At 42.3% G+C, this 16,168-nt stretch overlaps 1 protein-coding gene across 3 annotated transcripts in view; it reads left to right on the top strand.

Moving 5' to 3' along the window:
* The window catches only part of TM2D1 (TM2 domain containing 1), a 76,422-nt gene extending 60,385 nt beyond the window's left edge, over nt 1–16,037 (top strand). Inside the window, exons 6-8 of one of the 3 annotated variants that reach the window (XR_004325101.1) lie at nt 7,297–7,453; nt 9,461–9,585; nt 12,228–16,037. The gene's annotated coding sequence lies outside the window, so the exon portion shown is untranslated. Of the gene's footprint in view, nt 1–7,296; nt 7,454–9,460; nt 10,627–12,227 lie in introns of all 3 variants that reach the window. The other 2 variants (XR_004325100.1, XR_004325102.1) reach the window with 2 other exon arrangements.
* Nucleotides 16,038–16,168: the final 131 nt, after the last annotated feature.

Here is a 16,168-nt window from a genome sequence, read left to right as displayed (position 1 = left end):
AGACTTTCAGCACTATGCCTGGCACATAACAGATGTTCAATAAAAATTTGTAGAATAAATGAGCCTTGTGATGAGTGTAATGAAAGGAGTTGTGAGTCTCTATTTTAATGAGAACTATTAGATCACTTGCTCTAAGTGAAAGTACTGTCGAGTGTTTACCCATGAGCTAGCTCTCCAAAGGCGGGGACCAGCTTTTATACGTTTTTCTTGCCCCAGCACAGCCTCTGGTGTGTAGTTCCTGGCAACAGGATAGAATAGGGGTTAGAGAGTTTGCGCCATGACTCTTCCATTTACTATGTGGCTCTGGATGGGATATTTAACCTCTTTGAGGCATGATTTCCTCATGTGTGAAATAGGAATAAAAGTATTACATACTTCATAGGATTAGGAAGATCAACTCAATTAACACAGGCAAAGCTCTTAACTCAGTGTTTGACACACATTGCAGGCCACAGACTCTTTGCATTTCCTTCTTTTCCGTTGCCTCTGTTTTCTCTAATTTTGAGCTTAATTGTTAAACCTTCCATAGTTATCAAGCTGTTTCAACGAATCATCTTATTTGTTTTCCATTTCCCTAATCCCAAGCAAAGCTTCTTCCTTAACTTCGAACACAAATGTGAGTGGCATTCACTCCATGCAAAATAGCAGTGTGGACCCAACCGAAAAAGTGCTCCCCCTCCTGGAATTCTGTGAGCTTCGTGGTCAAGAGGTGGAGCCCTGATGAAGAGGGAGGGAGCAGCCAAGGCTGGGTTCGGCTTTGTCTTCAATGTGAGAAGAAGTGTTTCAGGCCCAGGTTTCCAGGGAGTCCAGCCTCTTGCTGGAGCTTCGGACTCCTTCTGACTCTGTCAAGGTGGAGAGAATGCTCCCCTCCCTCCTCTTCTTTTATTTCCTTTCCTCTTTCCTTTCTCTTTTCTCTCTTTACTCAGTTTACTGCCATCTTCCTTCTTCTCTACTCCACTTTAGGTCAACACAGTACCTCTCATCGAAATACTTCTGCCTCTGAATCTCTTTATCAAGACTTCTGCCAGAGATGCAGCGATGAGAAGCAGGTTTGCAGAACATCAAATGGCAGGCAGACAGGTCTGCGTACAAATTCCTGGTTTTGCTGCTTAGTAGCTCTGTGACTTTGGGCAAGTTCTTTAACTCCTTGGTGCCTCTATTTCCTTATTAGTAAATTAGGAATAATACCTACCTCATGGTGTCGTGTTCTTGTGAAGATTTAAGATGTAAACTATGCATCCTGATGAGCACTTAGTTGGCATCTAAAATATTTTGGTTTTATCTTCCATCTCTATGCCCCAACCAAATGGACAGACTTTAATTTCAAATCCATTTCAAATTAGATTGGAAGGGTTTTCTTTTAAAAAAAAAATTTTTTTTATTGAGTTATAGTTATTTTATAATGTTGTGTTAAATTCCAGTGTAGAGCACAATTTTTCAGTTATACATGAACATACATATATTCATTGTCACATTTTTTTTCACTGTGAGCTACTACAAGATCTTGTATATATTTCCCTGTGCTATACAGTATAATCTTGTTTATCTATTCTACATATGCCTGTCAGTATCTACAAATTTTGAAATCCCAGTCTGTCCCTTCCCACCTCCCGCCCCCTTGGCAACCACAAGTTTGTATTCTATGTCTATGAATCTGTTTCTGCTTTGTATTTATGTTCTTTTTTTTTTAGATTCCACATATGAGCGATCTCATATGGTATTTTTCTTTCTCTTTCTGGCTTACTTCACTTAGAATGACATTCTCCAGGAGCATCCATGTTGCTGCAAAGGGTGTTATGCTGTCGGTTTTTATGGCTGAGTAGTATTCCATTGTATAAATATACCACATCTTCTTTATCTAGTCATCCGTTGATGGACATTTAGGCTCTTTCCATGTCTTGGCTATTGTAAATAGTGCTGCTATGAGCATTGGGGTGCAGGTGTCATTTTGAAGTAGGGGTCCTTCTGGATATATGCCCAGGAGCGGGATTCCTGGGTCATATGGTAAGTCTATATATTGGAAGGGCTTTCTGTTGTTTATTTGTTTTTTAATATAAAGCTGATTATTTTATTGCTAATTTAAAAAGAAGTGACTTTATATTGGGAAAAGAAAAAAAATACCTTACTTACTGCAAAAGTAAGACTCAAACTAATAATCACAGCAGCTTTCTTCAGAACAGCCAAAGATTAGAAGCAACCAAAATGTCCTTCAATAGGTGGATAGATAAGCTGTGGTTATGGTGTAGCCATACAAAGGAAATACTACTCAGCAATTAAAAGGAATGAACTATAAATGCACACAGCAACACAGGTGAATCTCAAGAACATTGAATGAAAGAAGACTCACATGAAAGGGTACATCCTGTATGATTCTACTTATATGAAATGTTAGAAAAGACAAATAAAATCTATAGTGATAGAAATCAGACCGGTGCTTGTCTGGGGCCAGGGGTGGGTGTGGGGATTGACTGGTACAAAGAAACGTCTTTGGATGACAGGATAGCATCCAAAATGGATTACGGTGGTGGTTACATGAATGTATTACTTGTCAAAACTCACAGATAGTTACAATTAAAATGGATGTATTTTACCGAGTGTAAACTCTACCTCATTAAAGTTGATTTAGAAAAATTAGAATCAAGAGAAACTGACAATTAGGATAACTCACTTGACAAGTACCTGGTAATGGTGATTTTTCCTTTAACATCCATCTTCTATGGAAACAGAAAAAAAAAAAATCCTTTGTTGTACAGATATTCCAGGAAGAGTATTATTAGCCGCTCCTTGGAATGAGGAGGAGTTTTGGGTGCAGAGTGTTCTGCTTTCACGGTCTGGGAAGAAGAACATCTGTTGTCTCCCATCAGCTTTGTTCCTTTGTTCCCAGAGGGTATGGGGTGTGTTACGTTACCTTATGAAGTCTTCTCAAGTTCTGCCCATCTTCTTTCGCTCCCCCTTTCCTTTTCTTCCTTTCTTTGTATTTCTTTGCCTGCCAAGTTCAGTGAGGTTCTGAATCACAGAAAAACAGATCACCTCACATTAATGTGAAAAGCCAGGTTCAAACAGGAAAAGTATGTGGGAGAATTTCAGGCAATTGTCTCAAGATAATCCAAGACAAAGTTCTGCTTTTCGCCTTGTTCTCTTAATAATCCGGGTTTCTTTGCTTGAATCATGAAGGTTAATTCTTCATTACTCCTCATCTGTGTCAGTGGAGAAACATGGAGAGTTCATGGGTGTTTGGAATTTGTAGATCAAAAAAATGCTTGCAAGATAGATAAACACTTTGGAACAACCTATTGTAAACCAATTTTAAAAATAAATTATATAAAAAATTTCATTTTCAAAGGCCCGGGAACAACCATGTTCTCTCTGGTGAATATCTGCCTTGTTTATTTTCTGTATCTTTATTTCTTATGTGTTAACATAAATGTGTCCTACTCTATGTACTGTTTTGCAACTTGCCTTTTTCAGTTTCCAATATGATTAGATATTGTTCATGTCTGTACATATATGAAGTTGAACCATATGAAATTGCTATTTCTGTAGACCTGAGCTGGAAAGATACAGCAATTTCATATAGTTCACCTAATACATACACCTTACTGTTTGAATGGCTACATAGTATTGCATTGTATCATTGTAACATAATTAAAAAACAATCATTCTTCTATTGATGAATATATAGGTTGTTTCCATTTTATTTAGCTAATACAAACAAAATTAAAATAAATGCACACACACATATATAGTATATACATACGTACACATGTATCTTTGTGTGTATATATCTTTGCAAATAAATGTACATGTCTTTCTGTATGTATTTATACACATATATATCTTTGTGTATACACACACATACAAAATCTTTTTATATAGGTATCAGTATTTCTGTGGAATAGATTGGATATCTAAATGTGTAACTGTGGTCGTGGGGTCTACAAATTTCACGTTTTGATAATTATTGCCTAAGTGTCCTCTAAAATGACTAACAATTTATACCCCAGAGTGTCCTTCTCCCCCTAGGCTCTCAATAATCTAATGGGTGAATTGGTTTTTGAAGCATTTTGAAATTAGTTATTTTATTCAGCAAAAGATGAAAGAAAGATCTCCCAGGTGCCCAGCCCTGTGCTAAACCCATAAAGTAAGCATGTGCATAATTAATGTGGTCACTGCCCTCTCAGTGTGTGTGTTCTGACAGATGAAATGACTTACGTGCATGAGCACACACACACACACAATCACACACAGAGTGGCAATGATTTCATTGTCATAATTAGCAATCATCTCTAGCAAGATTAACTGAAAATCCACCACCTGCCTATGCAGAGGGTCCACGGGAGTCAGAACAAGCGTCGTTCTGGCTCCTCCACTTACTCTCTGCATGACCCTGAGTTTCTTTATTTGTGAAATGGAGATAATAATAGTGGTGCCCTCACAGGGTGGTTGTGTAGATTAAATGTACAGTGTGATGCACAGTGCCCAGCCCTCAGTAAGGACTCTGCAAATATTAGCTGCTCCCATTTGCCTTCATTTCAAGAGCACCAGCTTCATGCCTGTGGTTCTCCTCTTCTAGTGTGGCATTAAGGACTGTATTTTTTTTTTAATTTTAATATATGGTGTGTCTAGCCCTGGAGAGACAGGAACTATCGCGCCCCTTACTCTGAACACTATATTTCTATTAGTGTAACCTGGTTGCTAAGGTTTCTGCTCTAAGGTTATTTTGTTCTAAGAACTTTAAACATTGCCTTCACCTAAAATAGAGGGACTTCTTATTGCAGTTTTGCAAAACCCTGATTCAGGATGGAAAAAGGGCCATTTCAATTACTGCCAGGGTATTTTAGAAGGCTGATGGTAAGGGGCAGCACTGTAGATATTTTTAACCAAAATAGAATGGTGCAAAGTTAAGCCATGGAGACATTTACCCATAAGAGACAAATTTCCTGCATTTATTATTAATGTTTCAGAAAAACACTGTTTTCTTCCAGATATGTAAATTTTGTGTTCACTGTGGTAGCATAAGCAGGTGGGTGGGAAGGTGCCTGGTCCATTACGCGTGACCATGAACCTGCTGGAGTCTATAAACATGCAGCTTCCTTCTCCAGAACTTCTCTTACATCTGTTCCAATTAATTGCCTGTTCCATGCTCAGGTGGCTACAGCAACGGCTGCTCAGCGGAAACTGTGGGGAAAGATCGGAGAAATGTAAACAGTTGACAATCTAACAAGAAGGCATTGTCCCCACTAGAAACTCATTAGGGGGAAGGACTTGGGTGCATATAAACAGCCTCTGTAAGGAGGCATCTCCACGAGCTGCTGAGGCTACCTTGACAACGTGGACAGGCCTAGATTAATAAGTAGCAGCAAGGACATGCTAAAATGCCACTCAGAGGCAGGGCTGAAACCATTCCAGCGCACTCAGACCCAAGGTTTTCTGTGTTGGGAGTCCATAGACATAATTATTTGTAGTCAGTAAGTGACTCACAGGCTACCTAAAATAGTCTACCTGTTCTCTCCCAGAGGGTCCACTGGACTCCTTCAACCGTCTGATGGTTAGTCCTCTTGCCCCCCAAAATAGTCCTACACAAACACACCTAGGATTTTGCATATAATCCCTAGGGTTTCATAGATGCCCCAGAAACTCCATGGGTCCTAGATCAAGAAACCTTGCTTTGTGCTCATTTCCTGTGTTTTGTTTTTGTTTTTGTTTCTGGTTTTTTTTCTCCCCCACCCTTCACTCCCAGCAGGGAACTGATAGTTTTTTCCTTCTCAGGATGGATGTCCACTGAATTCACGTACTTCCCACAAATTCCACCCTTCCTTCAAGTCCCATTCTTGTTCACACTCTAGTGGAGTTCTTTGTGCTCTGAACTCCTAGGACACTTGGACTTGGGAACAATTTAGTACCCAGTTATATCTAGGACATCTTGAGTCGATCATTGACATTACATTTAAATATGCATCCATTCAACACACATTTAATGAGTGCCCACCATGTGCCAGGCACTGTTCCCAGACAACTACTGCACTATCAAAATCAGGATCATATAACACAACTTGCCAACTTCTCCAACTAGACTGTGGGTCCTCAGAGGCAAGGACCAGATCTTCGATCTTGCCACATCTTTTTCTCTTGCCTTATTCCTACTCATCTGTCAAGGCTCAGTTCAGACGTCCTCTCTCCTGGGCTGGGTTAAGTAATCCTCTTCAATATGTCTCCGGCACCCTGTGCTTACCACTGTTAAAACTCCTGCCTCCTTGTTTAGAAGTCACCTGTTTCCAGGTCTGTCTCTCCCAGTGTGCTTTCCTCCATGGAAGGGTCTTATCCCCGGTACAGAGTCTGGAAATGGCCATACTCAACACATATTTGTTGAATATCTAAGCCTTCTCTCACCTTCAGGCTTTTAAACATGCTGTTCCCTCTCCCTGAAATAGTCTTCCTCCTTTATTGTTTGCAAATTCCTATCAGTTTAAATATCACTTCCTCAGGAAATCCTTTTTTTTTTTTTGAGTCCTAGGTGAAATTAGGTCCCTTCACCAAATGCTCCCCAAAAGACTCTGAGCAACCCTTAACATTGTATTTCATTGTAATTCCTTATTTCATATTTATATTCATTGTTAGAATGCCAGCTTACTTAGGGCAGGGGCCGCGGCTATCTAATTCACCTCTGTATAGCGAAGGACTAAGACATCATATTACCCCCTTTGCTACTCAGAGTTCGGGGGCCAACAGCACTGGCACTCCTTGGGAACCTGCTAGAAATGTGAAGCGCAGGCCTTACCCCAGGCCTATGGCATCAGAATCCGCAGGTGACTGACAGACACACTAAGGCTTGGAAAGCAGTGGTTGGCCTATTACAAATGTATTAAAAAATATGTCAAATGATAAGCAAATATGAAAGTGAACCAAACGAATGCACTTCAGCCTTGGTAGCCCTACTGCCTAGCACAGGGCCTGGCAGGCACTCAGCCAGCGTCTGAGGAACAAATACTGCCCTCCGTCCACCCACGTTCACTGTGTTTTCATCAGCTAGCTTAGCAGCCAAACTGTGGGGGCCAGGGTCCTATTTTGGTCTTTTTTCATACCTCTGTAACGTCTAACTGCACTGTGCATAATAGGTACTCGGTAAAGACTGGAAGCCAACCTGATACTTTAAGGTTAAGCAACGTGTCGTCTACCAGGCTGGATCCGAGCAAGCTGGCTTAAAGTGCGGGAGGCGAAGTGACCAGGGATGATTTCAATTTTCTGAGACCCTCAAGCTCAGAGAGCTGTGCTTTTATTCTCATTCCTCATTTCCAGGAGGAACATCCCATGCAGGGAAGCAGGATGGAGAGGCCGTAGCAACGAGAACTTTGATTTCTGGCTTTCGCTCTTTACTCCGGACACTGTTTGGTTTGAAGAGGCCTAATTATGCCACTTACACAAGCAGAAACAGTGAAACAGATCCTTCTGAGTGGTATGTTTTGGTATAATTGTCTCTTCCAGATTTTCCCTAGGGAAAAAAAAATTTGCTTTTTGGCATTTGGTCTTCGTATTAGGACAACTTACAGACTGTGGGCAAAGGCTTTGTGAAAACAGGCATATTGATGCGTAAGGTTAGGCTTTTTTTTTAACTAGGTGAAAATAAAATTTGGATTTTAAAAATTATATCAATCCATTTAGTGAATATGCTTGATGTTTTAGGAGACCGTTGTGCTGAGTTAATCTCAGCAGACACCTCTTGAGCATCTGCTGAGTTTGGTGCCGCAGATACCATCTTTGACCTTGAGGAGCTCTAGTCTAGAGAGGAGACTGGGACTTCAATTTATTTTTTAAAGTCTGCTTATTAGGATGTCAAATCTAAGAGACTGTGGCAAGAATTGATGTTTGCTTAACGCTATGGGACTTGAGAAAGAAGAACTGGAACCCTGGAATCTTGGAGCCTTTGACCTTTAAATTGTAGATCACAAAATTTCCAAAATAGTTTCAAGGTTATCCCATGATGGAGAGTCAACATCAAATGAATGGCCTTCGAAGCCCATCAGTCTCTCTCTTACTTTCCTCCTGCCAGCTCCGTGCATTTCCACCATCTCAGTTCCTTTCAGATAGTCCTGGAAGTTTTCAAGGATTTTCTCACAGGGACCCTACCTGCTGATCCTTGGCAATTCGGTGGTGGCCACCATGTTGGTCCTATCCTTGTCTAGCTTCTTTCAATGAGTCTTCTTTCATGACAAAAGTTGGTGCCCTGGGTGACCAAAGACCCTCTAGTTGCAGGCTACCAAGGGCCCCCCGGCTGCTGGCACCAGCTGGTGTGCACGGCCATGCCTCTGTCGGCACCCCCACCAGTTCTCTCGCTGCCACCCACTCTGTCCACGGATATAGTCCACACCTTTCCTCTCCTTCCCTGCCTGTGGCCAAAAGGCTCTAAAACAAAACCAGAGCACACACCTGGATCCAGTTAGCAATCTGTTCAGAAGCCAAGTAAACAAGGAATTTCTGAGTCATAGCCTTCCTGCCCCCACTTCGTGTCTTCTGCTTGCTACCGTGTCAGGCAAGAGAGGCCTGACAGGAGAAGCTCGCTCTTTGCTTCAGACATCCCAGACTGTCTTCCCGTTTCTGCTCTCATTTACTGTCCCTTGGGAGGAACTGATTCAACGCCAAGTAAATTCAAGGACTCTGTCATGGAGTTGTGTTTGTAATCAGGCATATGCCAATGCTCCCCACATCCCCAGATTAACCCAGAGACACACTCCCATTCTCCCTTCGGTCAGCTCTGCCTGCCAAGGAGAAGCAGATTTCCTGAGGCTGTTTGTCCCAGACTTTCCCATTCCCAGTGGGGGTCTGGGCTGCTTCGGTTTAGTGTCTGCCGTAGAAGGAACAGTCTGGCTTGGTCAAGAGGTTAAGAATCCTAACACTGTACCCAGCACACAAAGCAGTTAGGAGCACGGGCTTTGGGGGCCAGATCCAGACTCTGCCACTTCCTATGCACTCTGACTGTCCCCTTATCTGCAGAATGGGGAGACCCCTGTGACAGTGGGGAGCACTAAGTAAGGAGACATATGCATATTCATATATCTGTGAAGTATTTAGCACTGAATCACAATAACTGCTCAGTTATTGGTTGTTACTAATAGAAACTAAAACACCTAAGTGGTTTCTTTTTAACAGTAAGACATATGACAGGACAGTCGTGTTTTAACAAGTCTTCTTATTCTCCGCAACCCGTTTTCACTCAGCTGCCACACACATCTCCTAGGACATTTTGATCTTATTTATCCTCCATGTGAAAATGTTAAATGGCTCTGCGTTACTTATAAACAAAGTCCAAAGTCCTTCTCTTTGTGCTCAAGGCTCTTTTATCTGCCCCAACCTAACGTTGCCTCCTTTTCTCCACTACTCCTCTTCACACCTCCTTCACTCCAATTAAAATAAACCAACATCTTATGTGTACCCACGCCCTGCACACTGTTTATTCCTTTATCAGGGATCCAGATCTTATCTGCGTGCCTGGCTCAAGTGCCACCTCCTCCGCCAAGCCTCCTCCAGCCCATTGGAAACCCCATTGCTCCTTAGGGACTTTGGGGGCATTTATCCTTCGTCACCACACAGGTATTTATGTAAACTTTGTGCTTCAAATTTATATATACATCTCCCGTATCAGATGATTAATGATGATATCTGCCCGATTCATCTTCATGTTCCAAACCCAGGGTTTCTCAGACTCAGTACTACTGGCATTTGGGGCTGAATAGTTCTTTGTTGTGGTGGGATGTCATGTCTTTTGTAGGCTGTTTAGCAGCATCCCTGGCCTCCACTCACTAGATGCCAATAGCATCCCCTCACCCTCAGCTGTGACCACCAAAATTGTCTCCAGGCATTGTCAAATGTCCCCTGGAGGACAAAATCACCCCCAGGAGAACCACTGCCCTAGACCAAGCTTGGAGCTTTGAACATGGATGGTTCTCAGTAAATGCTTATGAAAGAAAGGAAGGAGTATGGCTTAGGCTCTGTAAAGTTTAAACAATAGTGGAATATAAAATTAATGATATATTCTTTCAGTAATTGGCAATCAAAGTAGAGAGTTCCCATAAGAACTCAGAACTAGAGACAGAGATTTGAATGCCACCAGCATGGAATCAGCCAATAGGTATCTACTGGGTAACAATGTTTGGGAGTCTGGAGTCAGACAGGAGCTGGATTCCAATACTGGCCTCACCACTGTAAGCTGTCACCATAGGTGAGTATTTTAATGTTTCTGAGCTTCAGTTCTCTCATTCTGTAAAATGGGGGTAACAATTGTAACCCACATGGGGTTGTCATAAGGATAAATTAGATAATGCACTTAAAGTGGTTAGCAGAGAGCCTGGAATGTAGTGGGCACTTAATAGCAGTTCAAAGCTATTATTAATATTGCAATTGTTATTGTAATAATGGTTCACGTCTCATCCTCTCAGAGGTCATGACAGTGTTATTTCCATTTCATAGATGGGTTGTGGTTAGAATCTGGGTCTTCAGATCTCCAACTTGCACTACTACATCATCATTTATCTGACAAAATGCAAATGGAGTCTCATTTACAGGAAGAATCTTCACTTTTTAAATTTGGAAACTGAGTGCTAACTGCCTACAGCAACAATTCTTGTTCAACTGGTAAATATCTTCATCTATAACTATCAGTGGGAAATTCAATAACTGCTTACTAAGCACTTTGGATAAGTAGATGTGCTGGATATAAGACACCTGTGTTGCTGAAAGACAGCACCTGCCTGTTTGTAGCTTACAAATCCGCAAGCTCAGATTCTGACCTTTAGGCTTTCAAAAAAAAAAATGAATTCATAAGTTTAGCAACCAGTTGGCACCAGCTCCAGGCAGCACTTGATTTTTGGAGTAAAGCAGCATGGGCAGCTGCCTTGGCCCCTCGCAGAAGCTGGGACAGAAGCTCAGCGACAGGACAACAGGTAGGTGGGGAAGCCAACTTCCACCTGAGTCAGTCAACTAAGCGTATCCGTGCAGGCCAGTCCACGGTAAGGCAGAGCAATTCTCCTGCTTTAGAAAGCAAACACCAGAGAGAAGGTCAGGAAACTTTAGCTCCAAATCAGTTCTATCAATCACCCACAAACTGGTTGACCCAGGGGGGAAAAACTTCTCCAAGTCTCTGTTTACTCATCTGCAAATTAAGGGCATCAGATGAAATGAGTGATTCTCAATTAGTGCTACCCACATTGCAGGCGGAACACTGGACTAGTCTAAATGGTCAGGATTTTTTTGAGGGGGGTGGTAATTAGGTTTATTTATTTATTTAATGGAGGTACTGGGGTTTGAACCCAGGACCTCCTGTGCTAAGTATGCACTCTACCACTGAGTTATACTCCCCCCCACCCCTAGATGATCCAGGATTTCTGCAGCAATTTCTAGCCGTTAACCAAATGCCTGACAACTCATAAATATATCTGGGGGGAAAAGCGTTTGTTTTTCAATCACATTTGGTCTCTGTTGCTTAATCGAGTGTATTATCCAGTGGTTTAGATTCATTTGTTTGTTCATTCATTCATTCATTCAGCAGTTGAGCACACTGGTTATGTGCTGGGACTGGATTGGGACCAGATCCTGCCCTTGCTATCAAATGGGGCTTACATTTAATCAGTTAAATCATTTCATAGGTTATAGGAGGAGGCAAGACGTCTTTTCTCCTCCAAATACGAATCCCTGAGCTGCTCAGGATCTGGTGATGGAGGTCCCCACCTCCCGACTCCTTACTGCCATCCCCCCCCCCCCCATTACACCCCATTCCGACCGGCTGGGAAATTCTCCAACAGTTGTCTGAGTCCCCCCGCCCCCTTCCCCGGTTTCCGTGGCAGCAGAGGGATCTGCTTCGAGTGCCTTCTGATGCCTGTAGGTGGAGCCAAACCCCCTGGCTGAGCGGGCGCTTCTCAATCCACCTCCTTCCCTCTCCCTCCTTCTCGCCTGTGCGGTCTCCCTCCACGTCCCAACCAACCCAGTGCGTCGGAGGTGAAATCGTGCCAGACTTGGAGACGGCTGCCAGGTTTCTCTCGAGTCTTGGCCTAACAAAGGAAAGCAAATTACAAAAATGGAAATTTTCAAACCAGCGTTCAGTGGTATTCTGATCGACGTTTGGGTAGCACGCAGGCACAGACCGCATTCGTGCTATTTTGTGATTAAAATGATACCGAAAATACCTCCTTGCTTGGGTCTTTTTCTTCTAAAACGACTTGTTTCTTTCCCTCTTCCAGTTTCCCCTTCTCTTCGTGAGCGGCAGCCCCCTGACCACTCCAGAACTGCTAACATCTGTTGAAACCTTGTCTCTGCTGACTTTTCTAAAGAGTTGAACTTTTAAAAGTGCCTGCACTTTTCAGCCTGGAGAAATCCAGATTAAGGAGTTTCTAGGCACTTTCCCAGGGAGTCCTGCGTTTCGTGCAAGGAGCTGCGAGTTCTACGACAGCACGTAAATCGTCTTTCCATTTCATCTGGATGCAAGGACAGCACCTGAATGCGAACCTTGCCAGAAACGCGTGCTACCTTGTTCTCCCCTCAGTTTAAATTGTGTGCTCTGTCTCTTCCTTAAAAAATGGTTTTCAAGTGGCCATTGGGTTGGGTCTTGAATGATTTTACTTCACAGTGAAGTTGAAAAGAAAAAAAAAAAAGCCTGATCATGCCTTCTTTGCTAATTTTTGCAGTTGCTAGACAGGCCCTGTCCCAAGTGGGTTTGTGAGGAAGGTGCCCCATTGTTTTTCCCCTCCCCACCTCCCCCTAGACTGAACCATTTCTTTCCTTGGAAGCTCCGACTGTCTCCTTCTTACACAGCTGTGTTTGCAGAGCCTGGAGACAGGTGGGGGAGCGGCCTTCAGGCCGGAGCTGCCAATTCCCTCTCTAAGGACTGAACAGCTATTAAAATTTAAAGATCACATACACGCACATGCACACACTTTTTTTTTTTTTTTTTTTTTTTTTTTTTTTTTTTGGTGGCGGTCACTCACCACATCTGACTGTTTGTTGTGCTGGGGCAGCTGTACCAATTAGCCAGACTGAGACTAGAGGTCACAGTCATTCTGTTGTCTGTGTACTCCAGTCCATATCCAAATTACCCTGAACTATGGCCACATCTTTCTGGGCATCTTAGAAGGTCGGGTCTTTTGGCCTTAGCCCAATTGTGAGACTGATTATGACTATGGGAGAGCAGACCCTCATCTCTATAGGTAAACACAGGCAGTCTTCAGCCAGTAGTCACATTCAGAGGTCTTTGTTGGTGGGGGCCCGCACAAATGAGAATTCTTTACTGGGGTCAAGTGAGAGCAGATCAATCAGACTAGACCCGCAGTGTTCTTCAGACTTTGGAATGGAAGGATGCCTTTTCCAGCCTGGATCAGACATCCTTTGGTTTCATCCTGAGGGCTCTAGCTTTGAGTACCCTGGGCCCTTTAGGACCCTCATGCCTTAGCAAACTCTTGTCTTTCAAGACTTTTCAGATGCAACCTCTCTGAAGTCTTGCCACTGCCCACTGTCAAATCAATCATCCTGTCATCTGTTCAGTAAAACTCTGTTGCTTGAACTATGTAACTTACTACACTGTGTTATGCATATTTTTATGCCTCTTTCTCTCTTGATAGAATATAATCTTTGCTGAGGCAGGGAATACATCTTATTTATCTCATATCCCTCACACCAGAAATGCTCAGGGAAAAAAAAATCTCTTGAAGAAATAAAGAAACAAGCTTCGTTTCTAAACAAGCTCAAAGGGGAAATTTATTTTCCTTCGAGTTCTCCTAGTTCAATGGCCAGAAAGCTATGACTGTGTCTGCAGAGCTGAAAGCAAAAATGTTAAGTTTATGTTAAAGTCTGGTTTTACTATCCCAGAGCCCTTCTGCTTATGGTAAGAAAGGTTTGCTATGCATGTTGGTGGGAAATTTCTATATCCTCACCATCTGATTAATGTATCTGTTCCTACAAAATCCAGTGAAAACTGAACATCACCACAGACACGGGAGCTTGGAAGAATGATGCTGTTCTATCATTTGGTGAGGCCTTAGAAGTTATACTAACTCGTTGTTATTTATTAGACATTATTCATTAAGTTGCTCAAGCTAGAACCCTGCAAATGTCCTTGGAACCTCCTTCTCCATCACTTCCCATGCCCGGTTATCTCCAAGTCATGTCACTTCTCCAAAATATCTCTTGGATTTGTCCACTGGGCTTCATCTCTGCCATTGTGCCATTCCAAGTCACTATCACTTCCCACCTGGATGACTGCCAAGGCCGTCTAGTTAGTCTTTCTGCTTCTCATCTTGTCTCTCTCCCATCATGTCATGCCCTGGCCCACCGCTTTTCAGTGGCCACACTTAGCATAATCCTTTACATGGCATAGTGTGATCTGGCTCCAGCCTATCTTCTGAGCCTCTTTCTCACCAAATATGCTAGCCTTCAGGTCCTTGAACTTGCCAAAGTCTTGCCGTCTTGCCTGCTTCAAAGCTTATGCCCATGCTTACTTTTCCTGGGGATACTCATTCACTCTCTAGGATCACTTCTCATCTTTCAGAAATCAATTTCAATGGCACTTGCTTGGAGATGTGTTCCCTGCATCTCCCCCCCCCCCACTTCCTCTCACCCAGATAAATCACACCCTCATTATTGTTCCTTCTGATGCCCTGTTTTCCCTTCACGTTAATTATCACAGGTTACCATGATAAAATTCTTGATGTTTTTTTCCTTTTATGTCTTGCTTCCCATCCACAGCAGATCATGTGAAGGCAAGGATCCTGTCTCTTTTTTCAAAAGAGTTGACCTGTGCCCCCAGTGCCTCACATATAGCAGGTTGTCAAGAAATACTCTGTATAATAAGAAATAGTAGCAGCTTATGTGTAATGGGCTCGTGACATAAAAATAGTTTTGTACAAAAAAATAAGTGGTAATCTGAAATGAGACTCAAAGATGTTGATGCACAGGGAGCAAGCAAGGGGAAGACTTGAGTTATGATATGATATCCCACAGCCTTTCTCCACTGCTATTTGAAAAATAAGAAGAGAACAAGAACAAAAATATTTGTTTTACAGCTCTACCAAGATTCAGCCCTCCCCTTTCTTCCCCCTTGTATCAAGTACATCCTGTACTTTTGGCAACATGTTGACTGGATATTTAAAAGCTGTGAACTGTTCTGAAAATTTCACATACTGGGTTATGGGCCATGTGTGTTTGATCAAAATTCAATTACTACGCTGTACCATACTTGGAAACCTATCATCCCAAGTTATGAAGTATGACGAAATAGGCAAACCTAATTGGTTCAGTATGGGAACAGTATCAACCAAGCTTGTTATGATAAATAGCTTCCTGTGTTAAAGGTTCTCTAGAGCTTATAAGTATCTTGGCTCACCTCCTTCAGTGGAATAAGGATATTGCTCCCAGGGACCCCCTAGATCACTGTCCCTCTGATGCAACGGCAGTTCAGAGTTTTCTTCCACTTACTACCCCGAAAAGGAAAAACACTGTGCAATTTTTCCTCTTCCTTCTCATTTCTTCGTTTAGCATTTGAGCACCTGGTAAATTCTTTAGCTTTTTTTTCCCCATAGAAAAACAATTGAAAAAATTATGAAGCATTCCAAATACAGAAAAATAGAGCAGAACTTCAGACATCCTTGTACCCACCCACTCAGAATTAACAAATCGTAATTTTTTTTCCTATTTCCATCAGATTTTTTGTCTGTTTTTATGAATCCTTTCTCCTGCTCCTTGGGACGAAAGATGGACAACCATATATTAAATCACAGTATCCCTGAGATTTATAAATTAAGTCCTGACTTACTTTAACACACTTGAATCAAGTGGATGGGCATCTCATTACAGAGCAGTGCCTTGTAAGTTGGAAGTTCTTCCAGGACTCAGTGAGACTCAGTGAGAATTAAAATGGACTCAGTGAGAATTCCTGGTCTATACTGTAGGTGAGATGACTAAGATCCATAGAGGGGAGGGTTGCTGGAGGTGTGGGGAGAGAGATCAAGAAATTGTCTTACAGTTAGGAAGAATAAACAAATAAAACAAAACAGAAAATGTTTCCATGCTTTGAGGTCTTTATGGGCAGGCATATGCACATAATTTTTCTTTAGAAGTGACAGTTTGGGTTTGGGTTAGAATTAGTTCCTTCTAATGATCTCAGTAAAACACAAAACAACTGGATGATTGC

Source organism: Camelus ferus, chromosome 13 (assembly GCF_009834535.1).
Source record: "Camelus ferus isolate YT-003-E chromosome 13, BCGSAC_Cfer_1.0, whole genome shotgun sequence".
Lineage (NCBI taxonomy): Eukaryota > Metazoa > Chordata > Mammalia > Artiodactyla > Camelidae > Camelus > Camelus ferus.
The sequence above is the reverse complement of the archived record's forward strand: the minus strand, read 5'-3'. Positions and strand labels throughout refer to the sequence as shown.